At 37.5% G+C, this 19235-nt stretch overlaps 1 long non-coding RNA gene across 1 annotated transcript in view; it reads left to right on the forward strand.

Moving 5' to 3' along the window:
• LOC121353229 overlaps positions 1–18856 on the forward strand; it is an 86871-nt gene extending 68015 nt beyond the window's left edge. Inside the window, exons 4-5 of the long non-coding RNA XR_005955067.1 lie at positions 5990–6099; positions 18680–18856. This is a non-coding gene — a long non-coding RNA (uncharacterized LOC121353229). The remainder of the gene's footprint in view (positions 1–5989; positions 6100–18679) is intronic.
• Positions 18857–19235: the final 379 nt, after the last annotated feature.

Here is a 19235-nt window from a genome sequence, read left to right on the forward strand (position 1 = left end):
CGGGGGGGGTGCACCTCATACAAATTAATACATGTGTCAAGCTAGTATAGGCAGTAGTTGGAGTCTTAGATTAAGTAAAAAGGGTGTAAAACAGAATCTGATGCTGAGAGTCCTTAACTGCACTTCTAAATTTCTAGGTATTTTTGTACTTCTGAATTTCTCAATGGTTTTACTTCCTGGTTTTTATTTTTAGCTGGCTTTGTTATTTCATGTTTATCTTATGCAGTAGTTCTCCAGCTAGTCTAAATCTGTTTGTTCACGATCCTTGGAGAGATGGCTGGACACATGATATAGATTCTCCAAATTTAGTAGCAGTAAATTTCAGTAATCAGCAGTCATCTGCTTTACTTTAGTTATTAATACTTCACATTGCAAAAAATTTAGTTCTCCCAGTGTTTTGCCATGGTTGTATGGGGAGTGTTGTTGACATAATCAGGAAATAGTGAACACACAATTTTTTTTTTTTTTTACGTCAAAATTTGTGGTACCAAAACTCTAAATTGGTGCTAGTTATCTCTGTTCAAATATTCATCTTTTTGTTCAGAGAATTATTTAAAGCATTATTTGTGATTTTTTTTTTTTCTTCACAACTTTATAATAGTCTTAGACATATTCAGCTGCTTGCTAGTAGGCATGGGAGGATCTGTTATACATGAAGAGTGTGTATAAGCTTGGTCCTGGATTACTGCACCTCTTTGAGGTGAAGTGAGGCAAATTTATTCCTGTGTTAAAGTTATTTAATTTTAAAAAAACAAACGGACACATGCAATGAAATTGCTGGTTGAGAGATAGATTTTTAAAAATTTATTTCATTTTATTTTTTCTTTTTAGAACTGCAGTCTTAAACAGCAATTAAAAATCTCACTGTTACTTCAGGAGAAGGACAATCAAGGTATATAGCTTATTCTCTTAATTCTTCTTCCTCTGACCAGAAAGTAACCTCAATTAAGTTGAGTGAATTAACTGAGTATTGTAGGTTATGCCTGAACCAAATAATAATGGAATAGTAGGCAAAAGTACACTGATACCTTTAAAGTTAATGTTCTGAAATATTTCAGTGGAATCTTTTCTTCTTTTAAAAAATACATGCATATCACTTTAAAAGCTGCTGACACCACAAATTAGATGGAAAGACAGTTCCTTAACAAAGAAGCAAAAAGGTAGGAGTAAAATAATATACTTCTCAATCTTAGGTTTGAGAACGAACAAGAGTAATAAATTCTAGTATGTCTGCACTACAAATACTGCAGTGTTGAGTAAGCATATGACAAAAATAAAATGAAACTATTGTTTTAACTTGGAGAGAGGGGTGTAAACAGTGTATGAGAAAAATACAGCTACATACACTTTTACATCTGAGAATCTTAGAGAATGGAAGTGTTCCGATTTCTTGGTAGTGAACAGTGAGATTATCTCTGTCTTTTTCCCAGATTAATTCAATAAAACCCTAAAAGTATTTTCCAGTGTTGAACTGCCATTGTGTGTATTCATAGTTAGTGGTGTGTTAGTGGCACTGAACTGTGAGAGGAGATCTTGGCAAATTTACCAGCAGTTGTCCAAAAAGCTACACTGCAAAATGTCCTGTCTAACATAGAAATAAGTTACTCCATTAATAGAATGCACAGAGCAGGACACACTTGTCAAAGATGCTCCACTTCACACTGTGCCATCTCAGTGCAAACCCTGTCTCATTTCTGGTTAGACTAAGCTAACCTGGGAAAACTGAGATATGGACTTGTGTAATTGCTGGTGTCAGGGCTGTGGAGGAGAGTAGCACTGGTGGACAGATGTAATGCTTTTACACTGTGGAACACTTAAGTCGTTCAGGTTCATGTTCAGTTTTCTAATTTTAATCTGAAATAAGGTTGGGAAAGGGTCACAATGAACAGTGAAGCAATAGCCTTGCTTTCATATTGGATCTGTGTTTTGTATTATATGAGTAAGGAACTAAAGCAATGGAATATGGTTGTGAGCAATGGTGTATAACACTATTGATGAGGAAGAGCTTCTGGCCAAGAAGCATCAAGGGAGTGCTTTTTTTGTATGACCAAAAGGCATGAGGTAAATATTTAATTTTATATCACGTTCTTCGGTATTAGAGACAACATACAGTGTTTAATACAAAGTCCTTGGTGTCTCTGAGTCACTGGCCTGTCTGTCAGATTGCAGGCCTAGTGGTACCTTCTGCATATAATATGTTACATTGAGGTTTAAGGAACTTATTAGTAGTTATAGTAGCATTTAAGGAGCTTATTAGTATGTATAGTAGCCAGAATTGACTTGTAGCTGGTTTTCATAGGATCAGAAAAGATTGAGTTTGGCTTGGTGTTGTCATAAACTCTGAACTATAAACAATAAAAACCGAAAATGATATTTTATATTGGGCTTGGTCTTTGATAAATCAACTAAGAAATACTGAAATCAAGGAAAGGCTCCTTCATTGCTTGGGAACACTCTAATTGCTAAAACAAGGGCAAATACATATACACATACGCTTCTCTGTTTTTTCCTTTCTTTTTTTTAACAGTTCCAGTACATTTTTTTTTTTTCAAAGAGCATTCCGGACTTGTATATGTGAGCTGCTTCTGTGGAATTTCAGTTTTGCATCTTCAGAATCCTTCTTCCTCAGCAGAGCTCTTGCTTTTAGGGACTTGGGAAATGTAATGGAGCTTCTTGCATACATGATTCCCAGCTTTTATTGAGGTCTTCTTTGTCTATCTGTCTCTCATCCACAGATTTAAGACACAAGGACGGAGGTAGGAGAAGCACTCATGGTAACAACTATATTGACTTTATGACCAAAACATAATGGTACACAGCTTTGTGCAGACATTCCTGGATTTCAGTAGATTCCTAGTTCAGCTATACTTCTTATCTTAGATTTCCTCCTTTCATTCTTTTCCCGTTCCCCAGCCCCTTTTGTCACATAGACTGCCTTCAATTTTAAGTGATAATTTGCTTATTCTCTATGTAGATTATATATATTTTAATAGTGTAGAAAACATACAGTATCATTGTGTTGAGTTTTGGGTTGGTTGGTTTCTTTTGGGACATTTTGTAGTAAAGTTAAAAAAAAAACCCAGCAACAAAACACCTTCCAAAATAATTTTTAAAAAATAAAAAAATAAAAACTCAAACAGTCTGGAATCCTGTAATTCATGCAAGGTTTTGTGTTCGTGTTTTGTATGGGTGGGTGGAATTACCTGCAATTTTTCTTACTAATGTACTTTCTGTAGAAAATAACATAATAGTTCTGCCAAGTCTTCATTTCATGGTGTGTATAGTTTGATTTTAAAGGGATTTAGTTATAGAACAGGAAAAAACCACTCCATACTTAAGCTAGAACCTGAAATCAACCAGATAATTGAAAGAATAGTGTCTGTTAAACACATGGAGTTTCAAACGAAGAATTTGGCCTGAATGTAAAAATGAGAAATGCACTTCCAAAGGTATTAAATGTTGCAGCTGTCTTATTTAAGTAATTTTCTTGCAATCTTTTAAGGTAAATCTACAACTACAAAACAATTTTTTTTCTTGCTAGAGAATATTTCTCATATTCTTTTTCCAGAAAAGTTGAAGTAAATCTTTTACTGCTGACTAGCATTTTTGCTCACATCTATCTTTATCTATGCCTTCTACATTACACATATATATATGTGTGTGTGTGTATATATATATACACATATGTATATGGTGCAGATTTTGTCTTTACTTTTTCTTCTCTTGGTTTATGCCTAGCACAGTTTCTTCAGGGGGGAGACCAACTGTCAGAGCACACGTTTACAATATAGGTTTATTTTGACTTAGCACTCCTGCTTTAATTCACCATGATAAGTTGGGTAAGTTGTGCCTATTTAATTTATTTTGCCTATTTTAGCTGTCTGATTTTAAAAAAATAAACATAGGTAGTAATAGGTGGGATGGGAATAAGTGTAAATAGATCTGTGCATGTATAAAATATACTGGAAATGGCTCTTTGATGTAGTTCCTGAAGTTAGCATTCTTACCTGGATAAACTGTATAAAAGGTGTTGCTGCTGTTACCTGTGAATTTACATTGGCAATCTCACTTTAATTGGCACATTTGTGGTAAAGGACTCTTCTAGAGATATTGCCCTGCTGTATTACTGTAGGAAGGGAGAAAAGAAAATTCCCAAATCTTTCCCCCACATGGCCTGCCAAATCTTTTTGTGCTTCCAGATATCCCTGTTAATTTCTAGAAGCTGTTTGTCATGACTAGAAGGCTTATTGCAATGGAGTGACGTGCTTGGGTCCGTGCTGTGTAAGTAGCTTTTGTTTTAATAGTTTAGTATAAAAACATTAAAGAAGACATAATTCATGTTATCTAGGGAAGCAGTAAAAGGACTGCACACACTGAAATCTCTGGCATTCTTTAGTCTAAGAAAACGATACCTAACAGGGCCGTGAATTCTACATCTCTTGCCTACATCAAGTAAAGCAGCATGGTCAGTTCTAGGCTGGGGGCAGATGAATTCCTGCCCATAATAACAGTTAAGTTACTATTCTTGCTAGCAATTGTTTTGGGGTGTTGGTGTTTTTTTGGTGGGTTTTTTTTTTTTTTTTTTGGGGGGGTTTTTTTTTTTTTTTTTTTTTTTTTTTTTTTTGGGGTTTTTTTTTTTTTTTTTTTTTTTTTTTTTTTTTTTTTTTTTTTTTTTTGCCTCTGAAATTAAGTAAGGCTCTTTTGAGTCTGTCTGCCCAAAAGTTACAGGAAGGGTAAGCTGCAGAGCTAACAGATGGCTTGAGGACTGATAGAATGGTTCACAAAAGCTTATTTTGAAATTAGCTCTTATTCTCTTACATATGAAAGTTGTTGGGGTTTTCTTTTCACATCTGAGTTTCCAGATGACAAAAAGTCAGATTAGAAAATAACCCAGATTTTTTTGCTTTCCTTTGAAATAAATGTCTGCATAATCTTTAGTTCCTCTAACTAGACACACAGTTGTCCAGTTTGTGGTTCATGTCTCATTAAGGTATTATGCACAGGTGATAATAAAGTCTAGAGCTTCACCGTAAATAGTCAGCTTGGCAATGGACAGATGTTTTCTAAACATTTTGTGGCTCATTAATACAACTGATGTTACTACATGAAAGCTGAAGTTCAATAAGAAAATTCTGCATTCAGCTCAGAGTATGTTTCTGTTTCCTTGAAGCATGGTAGACACCTTGGCATAACGTAGCAGCACATAATGGTTTGTGGGTTTTGAAAAGGTGCAGGCCATATTGTGCTGCCTCAAAAATACAAGGATTTCATCACCCTGAAGAGACATACCACTTATGTATTAGTCATTTCTTGTGATGCTGATGTCTGTCATACTTTAGCAGCACGTAAATATTGGTGTTAAGACTGTAAATATCTCCAGTATTAACTGTGCTGCTGAAGTAAGGCTAGCCACTTCTGCACGCGAGTCGTGGAACAGGACATTGCATGTGTTCCCTATGCCTTTTTGTTGCTATGAATTTATATATTGTTTGTTTATGAACACTGTCTTAGCTTTTTTTGTATTTTCATTTATTCGGAAACTATATTTAGAGCTTCATAGTATCTGATGGTAAATAGTATAGACATATATATATAATTTTGCTTTGGTTTATATGAAAACTGAACTTTCTAAAGGAGCTGTCTCAAGCTGCACCTGTTTAACAATGCTTTGGTAAGTGTGTTTATATATTTAAAAACTATAAAAATTATGTTACTTTAATTGTCAACACATTTCTTTATTAAAATGCTTAAAACTGTGTTCATTTTTACAATCTTTTCTAAATTAGTGAAGCTGGGAAGTATTTGGTCATTCTTTTAACAAAGAGAGCTCATATATAAAAAGTGCCTTCCAATTTTTTTAACAAAACTTATTAACCACTTCATTTCTTTAACCACTGGGCTATAGACAGGTAACAGTTTTATGGTTAGAAGTTTAAACTGCATATCTGACTGTGAATTAACTAATTTTTTTTCTCATCTTCCTCTTAAGATTTTTCTCTTACAGGAGAATCTTTCATTGAGATGATTGAAATTGCTGCAATGAGAATGGAAATTACTTAGGCTCCTTTCCTTTTAAAAGCTGTATGCGAGAACTGTGTGGTGAGTCAAATGTAGACTAATGGTTATGTAAATGTCACTAATTTTAGATACAGATCTGAAAGTGTGTTTCCTTTTAAGATTTTATTTTCTTCACTATCATGACTCAGTATCACTTGCTAATCTAATTTTATTAGCCCTGTTGTATTTTACCATTTAAAATACACATACTTTATTCAAATAGGTGTTCACAGAGTCAAGTTAATATATCATATAGATATTTTAAAAGGAGGAAAAAAGCTTATCTGCACTCCAGATTTGTTTTGATTTTAGCCTTCACAGAACTGCTACTGGTGCAGTTGCACAGGTACAAACATGATGTAGATTAATATGAATCCAAGTTGTTATAATTCATTAGTTGGCATTATTTGACCATATTTCAGAATTTCAGACTGGTAAAGATCACACTCTCATTTTCTACTACTGCTATGAATTTGAACAGGCAGAATTACTAATAGCTAAAATTTCCAATTTAGTTCAGACCTCAGCAGTTCTCAATAGCACAGCTATGCAGCATTAGATAGTCTACAGCTTTTAATAAAGAAAAGCACATTTACATTGTGTGCACATTTACCTACTACATTTCTCTTAAGATACATGACCAAAATGAGGCTGGCTACTTAAAAAAAATATTATCTGGCTCAAAGTTGGATAGCTTTCTCATTGACTTTCTTTAGGTAGCACTATGTAACTGCTAAATATTGAAGATCTGCACATACACTCCAGCCATTTGAAGACTTAGAAATGCTTGGAAAGACCTTATAGATCTTTGCTTTTTTTCATCATGCTGCAGACTAGTGCTTCAAGGAGGCCCATCCATCCAGTTGCTCTTGTAGAGCTGGTGTTTTAATGTACCCAGGATTTTTCCCAGAGACTTCCATGAGTAGATGTGAGTCTAAAGAGCTGATCAGACACTTGAGAGCATGCAACAAATAAGTCTATTTGCATGGCTTTGTCTAAGTCCAGTGGCAAAACTGTTCCTGAGTACTTCATTGTGCTCATGTTGGCCTTTGTGCAAAGAGTGAAACAGACTGTGCTTCCTTCTGGTTCACCATGCAAACTCCTATCACTGGCACAAGGGCAGGAAATAGCAGGGAGCAGGAAGAAGCAGAAGGGCAAAGGTTGGAGCGCCTTGTTCGGTGGCCCTAGCAGCACAGAATAGTTCAGTGACATGGTGAAAACACAGTTTGAGCATTTGCAGAACCAGAGTTCAACTGAGGAACCAAAGTTCCTGTCTGGATAAGAAAACTGCTTCAAGTGCTTATGAAGGCCTACTCAAATGATTCAGTTCCTAAACCTTTGAAAAGGATGTTACATTTCTCACGTGGTTCACAGGTGACTTAATATTAGTTATATTTTCCAGAGGTTTGCCTGTATGGGTGGTGCCAGAGACTGTGGCTGGATCAAACTCACTTCATGTTGCAGTTCTGGGGTCCTAAGAACTATGCCTGATGTAAGAAAGAAAGGCTTACTCTTTTCAGTTCAGGCGCTTATTTTCTGCTAGGCTTAGGAACTGTATGGGAAAAAGATGCTTAATTCACATAAAAAGGCAAGAAATTATAAGGTTGCTTGAAAATAAACTGAGCTAATGGCTGTATATGAGTGAAGACAACTAGTTTTAGGAGCACATCTGAAAGTGCAGTGTTAAAAGGTTGGCTGAGAACAGATACAGGAAGGACAGATCTGATGAACTGGAAAATCAGAAGGATTGAAATACATTGGGCAAAGATTTGGGGGCTTGTTTGTTTATTGAAATTGGAAGAAGCAGCAGCCTGACAGAGGGGATCTGGCTTGAGGCAAAGAGAACAAGTCAGGCTTAGGGAAAGAGGCTTGTACTCCTCAGATGATTCCTGACATTCACTGGCACGCTCTGCACTTCACATCCAGAAGGGAATACAGACTGCTAAGTAGTAGCTTTTGCTCTCATATGGGAAATCACCCATATTTCACCCCCCTCATTGTATTCCACAGAGAAGAGAGTAAGCCTATTAGTACCCTCAGCTACTTCATGGATTTTGGTCCTGAAAAGAAATCTCAAAGTAAGAGTAGTTGAGGTTGTAAGGGAGATCTCTAGTTCAAACAGGGTCATTTCTTTAAGGCTATGTCCAGTCCATTTTGAATATATTCAAGGATGGAGACTCTGCAGCCTGTTCTGTTCAGCTAGACTTTCACGCACTTCATTTCTTACCTGTGGCCTCTTGTCCTGTTTCTGGACAGAGAAGAGCCTGGCTACGTCTTCTTTACTCTGCTGTACCCCCACCAGCAGTCATTTAGAAACATTGCTGAGATCACACAAACACAAGCCCTTTCTTCTCCAGGCTGGAGTCTCAGCTCACTCAGCCTTTCTTTATGTGAAAGATTCTTCAGTTCTCTCATCGTCTTTGTGGAAGTAAATAAAATGCTTCATCTAATAAGGGGAATTAGAATTCAAAGGAGGAAATGTTTTTTGAGGGGGGAAAAACAAAGCACAAGATAATAACTGTAAAAAGAACAAGAAGATCACAAAATGAAACATTAAAAAGTTAGATAATTCCTGCTTTAAGATTCTGCAATCTTCATTTGCCCCCTTGTGTCAGTATACTATGAAGCAATCTTCGTGATCACAGAGTGTTTAGTCTATTGATAGGGTCAGCCTGTGGTGCTGGGCTGGGGAGGACGCTGGTGGGCTGTGCAAGCAAGAAGCCTGATGTTGCTATAGGTGCTGCAGAAATTAGTAAAAAATTCTCTAGGCAATGGAACAAATGGCTGCAAGTAGAGAAAAGCACGTCTTCATGGTTATGTCAAGTGAGAATTCCTAAGAATTGGATGTGGTGTTTATTTTTCTGCCTTTATTCTCACGTGATGCTGGACAAGTAACCAGGCCATTGTTTCTGTAGCACGTATATTGTGCTTTACTTTAGAGGTGTCTGATTTAAGACTCACGTCTGAAAAAACACTGGTGGTTCACATTGGTAGCTGAGCTTCTTAGGAGTTGTCATTAGAATTAAAATACTCTGTGAAGTTATGTCTGCTGACAGTCTCCTGTCTTCTTAAAGAGAACTTCAAACTGTTCCATACTATAATAGTTTCTACACCTCTGTGTCACATTTAAAGTAGGGTAATGGACACATACCTTGAAGGGCTGTTAGCTACTTTTGTTTAGTAGCTGTACTACAGTAATGCCTCATGGAATTTTCTGTGGCACTTATTAATTCTGATTTGGGAGGAAGAGGTGAGTACTGTGCATCTGTTAAAGACCAGATCTGCAATCAAGTTTCCTTGTTACCAACTCAGGCTGGGAAGCAGAGTTTCTGTGCTGTTTGTTCATGGTCTATTTCTGCAGTCCTGTGAACTCCAAAATACTTGGATTTGTGTCCTGTCTTTTCACTGATTCATTTTGCAAATAAAACTCATTATTAAACACCTGTGTGTGCCATTTTTTGCTTGTCATTTTTGTAAGTAACATCATCAACATTGTGCAAAATGTTCTATGTAGTAAAGGTAATGTACACGTTTGAACTTCAGCATATTTGCCAATAAATTTACCTGTGAAGATCTATTTTACAGAAAGAATGAGCTATTTAAATTGCAACAATTTCTTAATGTACAGTGGTAAGCACTGCATCTCCAAAAATATGAAGTTACTTATACCTAAGTATTTAGGACTTCTACCACCATTTTCTTCAAAATGTGCCTATGGCACACTTTGGTAAATGAGAGTTGTCTGTACTAGAAATTTGGATACAGTGATCTGAAAATGTTTCAGCTTTTCCCTTAGTCATGGTATCTTGAGTATTGGGGAAAATCTCTTCTAATCATGTAACCACATTAGCAGTAATAGTTGAATTTGAATTGTTTAGACTCCCTTTATCTTCATTGTAACCTATTGTCACAGAAGTCACAAGAAATTATAGAAATATGCCCAAAGTGGTGAGTTGCTATTGTACCAGTTTAACAGCAGCAGCAATTCTTCATGTAAAATACAAACAAAACATTTAAAATGTATTTGAAGGAAAACTTATGTCTGAGATATATGGGAATCTCCTTGCTAAGGTGGCAATTGTAAGTGTATCAAAATAAAATATTTAAATGTAAAGAGAAATAAGAAAAAATGCTATGGCATGAGTGACATTACTCCTCTTTCTGTGAGGGAGATAATAATCATCAGAGTACTTATTTTTCACTCTAAATAGTTTATTTCTGTTAGAAGCTATTTAATGGTCGTCAGGTGCAACTCTTTTTTTTTCCATGCTTTATTAACTTATAATTAATAGCTCTGTATTTGTTAATAAATAAAATTAAATTTCTTATATTGCTTCTGCCTCTTAATGTAAGATTTGAACTTTTATGTTCAAAAGTTCTGAAATGACATATTAATTATAGCATTTATCTACTTTGGATCTTCAGTCTAGAGTATACAGTGCATTGTAGGTGAAGGTTTAGTTTCTCTTGAGAGATAGGAATAATATATCCATAGTGTTTTCTTCTGCTTTTTATAGCCATAGGGGTCAGACACGGATAGAAAGCTTCTCATTTCCCTATGTTTCTGCAGGGCTAGTATGTGGCTTTATTGCCCATAAAAGAACCTTCTGTTAGCAGGTTTTATACTTTTAAGTGGTTTTAAAAGTAAAACATTTTGGAATTTCTCAACAAATACTCAAAAAACCCTTAAGTATTATAAAATTTGAAGTATATAAGGCATAAATTATAGCATAGAAAGTCTCAAATGTATACATTTTTAATGTTTTATTGAAATAAAGGCAAAGGAAGAGCTTCAGGGGTTATATTATTTGACCAGCTAGAATAGTCAGTAAGATAAGACTATGGTTCTACAGCCTTGCGATTCTTGAGCCAGACAAGTTTGGGAACGAGTTTTCTTGTTTCCTTCATTATTACCCTGGCTCTCATAAGTCTTTGGTGGTTTCACTGAATGATTTTAGGTTAGTTTTTGGTAAGCTCAGCCAGCTGAATGTGCTTGCTAAGTAACTGTAAGTAACAGTGCCAGCACTGAGGAAAGTACCCTTCACTTCTGAGACTGGCACTCCACTTTTAAAGTCCATTTACATTGTTTAAATCACTGTAAGGAATATTCAGAGCCTAATTCTTCCTTTCTTGACACTACTACAGACAGACTTTGCCTATCTATCTGCTCTTTAAATCAATATCAAATCTAAAAACATGTTGGTTTATCTCTTTTCTTGTACAGAAGATTAGTATCAACATATGAAACCAGCACAAAAGTGCTCATATAGTTATAGTGTCTTAGAATCTGGAAGCAGCTGTGATATGCCTTTCTTGTTATCAAGACAATGTGAGAGCCTCCCCCTTTTCCAAAGAGCAATATGTTGTTGCTGACACATCAGTAAATACACTATAGCTATATTATCCATCTACAATGGAACTTCCAGATCAAAAATATGAAATTTCCAATAGTATGAGACAAAGAGGCACAAGAACTCAAATGTTTTGGAGGTACGAAATGCGTTAAATGACTTGTTCTTCAATGAATTTTAGGAAATGTGCAGGAATGGTAGGTTGCACAGTCAGGAAAAGGATTTCACTGCAGATTTGATAACATCGTGTAGCCAGACAGCCCCCTGTTGGTTGTATTGCTGTGGAGGTTCTAGAAAGGAATTGTGCTTGAATTCAGCTTTTCATTGTACTCAACAAGCAATTTTTTTCGATCCCATATCACAAATAGAGAAAGTGGAAGGAGAAGAAAAATGTGTGTGCTTGAAAAAGCTGCCTTTGAATCAAGCTTTATCTCTTATGTAGAAGAAATGATAAAGCTTGGTTAGAGTGCCTGCACACAGTTTCTTAATGCCTTTATAGAAATTTATTTCTAAATTGCTGTAGTAAAAATGTAGAACAGTACTTTGTCCTTGTGATAAAATTTATGACTAGCATGCTTTAATATCACATTCACAGCCTGACTAAGGCAAATTATTTAGATCTAGTTCTGTCAGGAATGCAGGGGTCTAAAACTCAAGTTTTTAAGCTGGCAGTGAACTAACCAGGTACAGCCTTATTTAATGACTGAGTCTCTCTTGCAGGCACATATATGAGAGCTTCTATTTAACAAGGTACAGTTTTACCAGGAGTCTTGGGTGTTTTTTTAACATATTTGCTTTGCTTTAAGATGTTTTTTTTTTATGTGTTTTAAGTTTCTACCAATGCAACTAGCAGCATACTTGTAGTTTGTGTTTTCTCATGTGTTGAGAAACTGAAGAAATTCTTATTCAAAATGAAATTAATGTTTCATGCTGACAATTGCAGGACACTTATTAGGCATTTTTGGTGTTTTGGCTTTTTTTTTTCCCCAAAGAGTTTGTAAAGAGAACCTAAAATCTCCCTTGTAATGGTCACTGTATATCCTTATAGTGATGGAATGCTGTAGGTACTATATGAAATGTAGTACTGGGTGATACGAGGATTCTAGAAAGAACTCTGTCACAGAGGTTCAGGATTTTCTGCTCTAAGATAATACAGAAGCTCTCTTTCTGCATCAGGTATGGCCAAGGTTATAACAGCTCATCTTCATTTAAGGAATTGGATTTGTGGCTGAAAATCCATAGCTGCAACAGTGCTATAGAAACTGATGTGACAGTTAGTTTTCTACTACAGCACAGAAGACTAGCATGATGCCAAGGAAGCCAGAGTGCTGGAGGACTTTTTCTCACTCCTAGAACACATTAAAAAAATCAGTGATCAGATGTCTTGGAAGAGCTGGCAGAAACATGAGGGTAAGGCTACATGCTATGATTGAAAAGGGGGAATGGGAAAGATGGGGACAGAAGAGAGAACTGGTTTAAAATTGTCATGACTTGCTAAAAACCCTCAGAAGAGTTTTAAACTAGCTGAAACAATCCCAAGGCAAGGGGACTCTTCCACAAAACAGAAAACCCGGGTTTCAGAAGCCTGAGGAGATTCAAGTTCACATCTCCTGCTTTTGAAAAAATACCCAGTGGAAGTTGCCCACAGATGTTCCCCATCTTTCCTGTTAAATCAAGGATATGTGCAAAAAAGTCACAAAACTATTTTGTTCAAAGGTTGTTGGCAGTGATAACTATTGCTGTTAGCAGATGAAAGCAAGCTGCAGGTAGGATTTCAAAGGGTAGTGGAATTTGCTTTTATTGGACTAACTGTGCAGTTCCTTGCATGTTCCATATTCTTTTCCTAAGATGTTTCCTGAAGTAATGGTAAAGTCAGCATACAATAAATATAAGTACCCATTAAAGCACACTAAAGGAATACCTTATGTTTCCAGTAGATGAACACTGAGATAATGAAGTATTTGTGAATTACATCACAGTCCTCTATTATGCCAAATTCTGGATTTTATTGCTGAAGAGAGCACCAGTAAAGGTGGCTTTAAACTGCTTTATTCTCCTACATTCTCTAAATCTGCTGAAGATGGAAAGCAGGGAGTAGCATTGAAGAATTTCATGGCTGTTCAGCAGCCAGCAAGGGGACTCATCTCTTCCCTTCTGCAATCTACCCCCAAACTGCTTTCTTTCTGTGTTTGAAGCAGCTTTTTGAGTCTTTGGGTTTCAGAGGTTTTTTGTTTTAGTTTGGGTTTTTCTTTACAGGAGAGTTTACATCCCTCCCCACCCCACCCCCCAAAAAAAAAAATTAGCAGCATAGGTAAGAGCCTGTTCTAGATTGAAGAAGATTCAAATGACTTACCCTGTTCAGAAAAATTAAAATATTCTTCCTCTTCTGAGGAGTGGTTGTTCCATTCCCAAATTAGGATTGAACTTCAGGACTTCCTCATGGTTCTTGGAGTATCTTTAATTTTTCGTTTGTTTAAATAATTCTAGTCACTTAGAACATACAGATAACTTTCAGAGCTGTTATATTGTGATCCCATTATTTTATGCTTATTCAGGCATAAAGTAAGTAGCCTGAGAAAAGCACAACCTTTTGCTATGAGTGTATCTCACTTTCCTCTAAAATTGCAGTTTTTCTCTTTGTGAACAATTGTCCAGAGCAGTGGACCTTTTTAATTGTAATTTACAGAATCCTAATTTTATCTCTAGTTTTTTATTCTGTACTGCAGGATTCTTTTAAAAACAGCACCTGGTCCTGGTGATTTATGGTGTTTGAGTTTCTCAGGCTTTCAATAGGCTTTTCTTTTGAGACATCTAGGCCTGGGGAAACTACTGTGAATCCCCATAAGGCACATCCTTAGATGTGCCTTAGAGATAGGATGTTAAAACCAAATAATTTATGTAAAACTTCTTTACCTGTGACACCTTCTTTCATCTGCTTCTGGATATTACATAGACAAAACTAAAAAATATCCTCCTGAATTCTAACATCTTTAAGAATACTTGTAATTCTTTTCTGTGTGTGTGTTGTGCATTGATACAGAGGCGCTGCATGCAGCCTTTGGTACCCATGAGTATCAATAGAGCAGAGCATTTTTCATCAGCACCTGTGAAAGCAATAACTGCATTTCTTTGTGCAAGTGCAGTGTTAAACCATCCCCTCATTCTTCAGGCTGCCAGTGGCTACAGAGAGCTTTTCATTAGCCAGTGAATAGTAATTTTATTTTTCACTAATCTTCATTAGTTTTTTCTTACTTTACTTTCTTACTTGTTTATATTAACACTTCAGTAACTGTTAAGATGTGGTTTTGTTAAGAAACCGTAGTATCTCTGGTTTGTTGGGTTTGGGGTTTTTTCGCTTTGGTTGGAAAAATTGCTTTAGCCTAGGAAGAATTCCATGTCTGGGCATACCCCATGAATGAGCATGACCTCCCTAGTATTCAAACATTTGCTGTGTAATGTTGTGGTGTCATTAAAGACTGTCTACATAAGATACACTTAACTTGAGTTGATGAGCATCACATGTATCTTCTAAGAAGGCTGAGCAAGTGAAACATCTTGCCTCAAGATGTCACAAGTGATACAGGCACCTGGCCTCTGGTTCTAGTTTGTCTGAGCAGAAACACTTGAGAAAGACCAGAGCTCTTTTGCTTTTCTAACTTCTTGTCCTAGGCTGTCAGCAAGTCTCCTAACATGGCTAGACCTTAATTAGATGGAGAAAAGGAACAGAACATTTGCAAAACAGATCCTGATTTTATCCTACATAAATTCTTCTGAAGCACAGTTCAGACCTGGGAACACCAGGCAGTCCAATCGCACAGAGCTGGAATTTTCATGATACATTGGTCTACAGTTCTTGGATTCCTTGGTAGCCATAATTCTAGAGAAATTATCAGTAACAATGTGGCACCAAATTTATAGCAAGGTTGAATCACTTTTGAATCCTTGAGCTTCATCAGAAAAATCAAGCTCCTCACTGTCAAATCAGGCTCAGAATCACCCCTCATAAACTTAATGGGTGTCTGGCCTTCAGTAATGATTCAAACATTCTCTACTCTGCTGGTAGTCAGAGATAATTTTTTATAAGCTTCCAGCATCCTGTAGGACTAGTTCCATATAAAATACTCCTGTGCTTAGTCAGAACCAGAAGACTGAAAGGTTCTGTACAGTTCTGTTTAGCTGGACATCCTACACCAGTAGAAGTAGGTGTGGTTCACACTAGGGCAGCTTACAGAGATGGGAACTTCCTGTATTTTTCAGCATCTCACAGATTCAGAAGCATTAAGGTTGGAAAAGACCTCCAGGATCTCTAGTCCAACCATTAACCTAGCACCACCATACTTGCCACTAAACCATATCCCCAAGTGCCACACCCACATGCCTTTTGAGGTTTCCAAGGGATGGTGATTTCACCACCTCCCTGGGCAATCTGTTCTAATGCCCAACCGCCTTTTCTGTGAAGAAAGTTTTCCTACTGTCCAATCTAAACCTACATTAGCACAACTTGAGGCCATTTCCTCTCACCTTGTCACTTGCTATCTGGGAGAAAAGACTGACACCGTGGGAGGCTGACTGACACTGTGCTACAACAGTCATTTAGGTAATTGCAGAGAACCTGTTTGTTGTTCCAGGTAACAAGTGACAGGATGAGAACAAATTGCCTCAAACTGTACCAGGAGAGGTTTAGGTTGGACATTAGGAGGAATTTTTTCTCAGAAAGGGTGATTAGATATTGGAATGGGCTGCCCAGAGCAGTGGTGGAGTCACCATCCCTGGAGGTGTTTAAGAAAAGATTGGATGTGGCACTTGGTGCCATGGTCCAGTTGACAAGGTGGTGTTCAGTTGGTCATAGGTTGGATTTGATCTCAGAGGTCTTTCCCAAGCTAATTGACTCTGAAAGCTGCCTCCAATGACAGCAAATATTGACACCTAGAGCAAAAAGGTGCTGAAGTTTTATCTCCGCTGCAGAAAGAATTCCCTTATGAAAATGAGGTTCTCTAGAGTATTATTAGTTAATATTGCAAATGCTAATTTGAAATGGTAAGCATTGTCACAGACATCTAGAAAGGAATTTAGATATGATGCACTAGTGACATTTCCAGACCCAGACATCTTGATAAAAAGTATTTATGGGTTTTCTGAAGCAAATGACCTATTCAATGCTTTGCATTCTCTTTGTATAGACAGGGTTGTATGCACTCTTCTTAGATCCTCAAGACAAGAAAATACCAGTTGCTAACTACAGGCATCACAAGACCATAGGCTTTCCAACCCTGCAGGCCTACATGCCCTCCAGCAAAGCAGCACAAGCCTTAAAGAGGAAAAAAAAAAAAGAAAACTTCCTTGTGTATTGCAATTCACCTGCTGCTTTCATCCACATGGAAGTGTGACTGTTTGCACCAGAACATTTGGAATATTTTTAAAGTTGTACCTCTTCCTTTCAAGCACTGAAATGGTTTTATAATGTGTTAAAGCCTACCAACTGTCACAGAGATTTGTGTATTCTATTTTAGTCACTCATTGACTTCTTTTGGTCACAAGGTGTTTTATGAGAACATGTTAGATCATTGGTAGCACTGCTTCTTTTCCTATGGAAGAGAAATTCCCCTTTTATTTCTTAAAAAGGGATGGGGGAAGGTGGTAGTGAGCTCATTCCAATTCCAGTACAGTATTCGCTTAGGCTGTCCCAGATCTCAACAAATGTAAATACGTATAGCTGAAAGATCGGATACAGAGAAATGTTTTCAGCCAGCAGTTTATCACTACCAAGTTAGAAATCCCTGAGAGCTCTGAGCTTTCAAAACAGTTATTTCCACACTGTTACCCACCCTGCCTGAAGGAACTGTGTGCTCTTTCTAGCAGGCGTCATTGCCTCCAGTATAAGACCTGTGTGCTTGTCACTGCCTGTTTCAGAAGAACAAAAACCCACATATGCATGCATGTCCTGAACATTCCCTAAGTGATCTAAGAACTGTCATTACATCCTTCACTCATGGCTTTGTCTTGCTCCTGAGGGTAGACAAGAAGTCAGCATAGATCCCTGCACAGAACAGAGATGACCCAAACCATACCAGCCTGATGTTCCATTAGCCTTCTGTGACTTCCCATGACATTCAGCTTTTCTATTCAGTCTCAGAGCCTACCTCAGAAGCTCACTGAGAGCATGGATCATGGGGCAGAGGGTGGTGAGGCACTGGCACAGGTTTCCCAGAGACTCTGTGGAAGCCCCATCCCTGGAATTGTTCAAGAGCAGGTGGAATGGGGCTTGAAGCAACCTGGTGTAGTGGAGGTGTCCCTGCCCATGGCAGAGGGACTGGAACCAGATAGTCTTTAAGGTTCCTTCCAACCCGAGCTATTCTGTGATTTTAGGGGTCAGACTTTCAATAGCTTAGCACAAGACACTTATAGCACAGCTTATGAGGGCAAACTATAGCCAAAAGAGGAGTTGCTCAGGTGTTCCTGTGCCTGCCTGGGCATTTTCCAGCTGGGAGTCTCCAAAACATGAATCTTGCAAAAAGACCCTTCCAACCCAAGCTATTCTGTGATTTTAGGGATCAGACTTTCAATAGCTTAGCACAAGACACTTATAGCACAGCTTATGAGGGCAAACTATAGCCAAAAGGAGTTGCTCAGGTGTTCCTGTGCCTGCCTGGGCATTTTCCAGCTGGGAGTCTCCAAAACATGAATCTTGCAAAAAGACGATTGTTTGCCCATCATTTTTCCAACATGTATTTGTAGAGATTTTGGGACTGTATATCGACAGTGAAGTCCAGATTGCACAATCACACTTCAATTGTCAAAGAAATCTTACAAAATAGAAGCAGACAGCAGTTTTAGCCTAACCAATCATGGAAGAAGCTTCTGTTACATCAGTGACTGTGCAGGTACAATGTTTCCCTTACATTCTTGACATGACCATATTTAAGCTATTAAAGTGTTCTGACGATCCATGATTTACTGAGCCATCTTCAGAAGATAATGTTTTGAACAACTATAGGTAGCAAATGAATATTATATGGCTTAAGGACAGAATTTCAAATGGAGAAAACAAAAGAGGTAAACCAGTCTGTTCCAGGAAATACCTTTCCAGTTTGTGGAAAACTAGGAACTTAGTGACAGGGTTAGTGCTCACTGTAGTGCAACTGGCATTGAAACAAAGGCCACCAACAGGACACATCCAGGAAGTATTCAGTAGGCTTATCACCCCAGCACAACCAAAACAGTGATGTTATTCTCATCTTCAAAGTTTATCTATTTGACCTCCAAAATCTTAGCTTTTGTTTCCAGGTGTGAGGTATCAACATGACTAATCCATCTGATGCCTGGATCCTGCAATGTTTCATTTCACAGCACATATGCAGAAATTACCTCCTAAAGAGAAATTTTCTTCTTCAGGTATGCAAACTATTACTGGAAGATATTCTACAGATGCATTAAGCTAACACATTGGAAAAAATAAAACATCCCTATAGTCTCATGAACATGTAAGTCTCCTGTCCATGTTATTCTGTGCCATTTCCAGGTTTGTATAGCAGCTATTATCCACCCATTTGTTCACCCCTGTGAGATCTGCTCTTCCTTGTCCAGTGGCATTGACATTTCTGGCAGCTCTGTCCCTCTCCTCAATACAGTAAGTTGTGTGCTTTTGGTCCCACAAAGGCCATGACTCTTTCCAGCCTAATTTATTCCTTTACTTCCTCTCTGTAATGGGAAGGAAGTGAGTTTGCTGCCTTCTGTGGATCTCTGCCTGTCCTTACCATGTAGCCCTTTCCTCTGTTCTACCAGGACCCAGCTGAGGAGCACGCTGAAGACACAGTAAAAACACAAAGA

The sequence above is a fragment of the Pyrgilauda ruficollis genome, unplaced genomic scaffold (genome assembly GCF_017590135.1).
Source record: "Pyrgilauda ruficollis isolate IOZ18807 unplaced genomic scaffold, ASM1759013v1 scaffold20, whole genome shotgun sequence".
NCBI classification, from domain to species: Eukaryota; Metazoa; Chordata; class Aves; order Passeriformes; family Passeridae; genus Pyrgilauda; species Pyrgilauda ruficollis.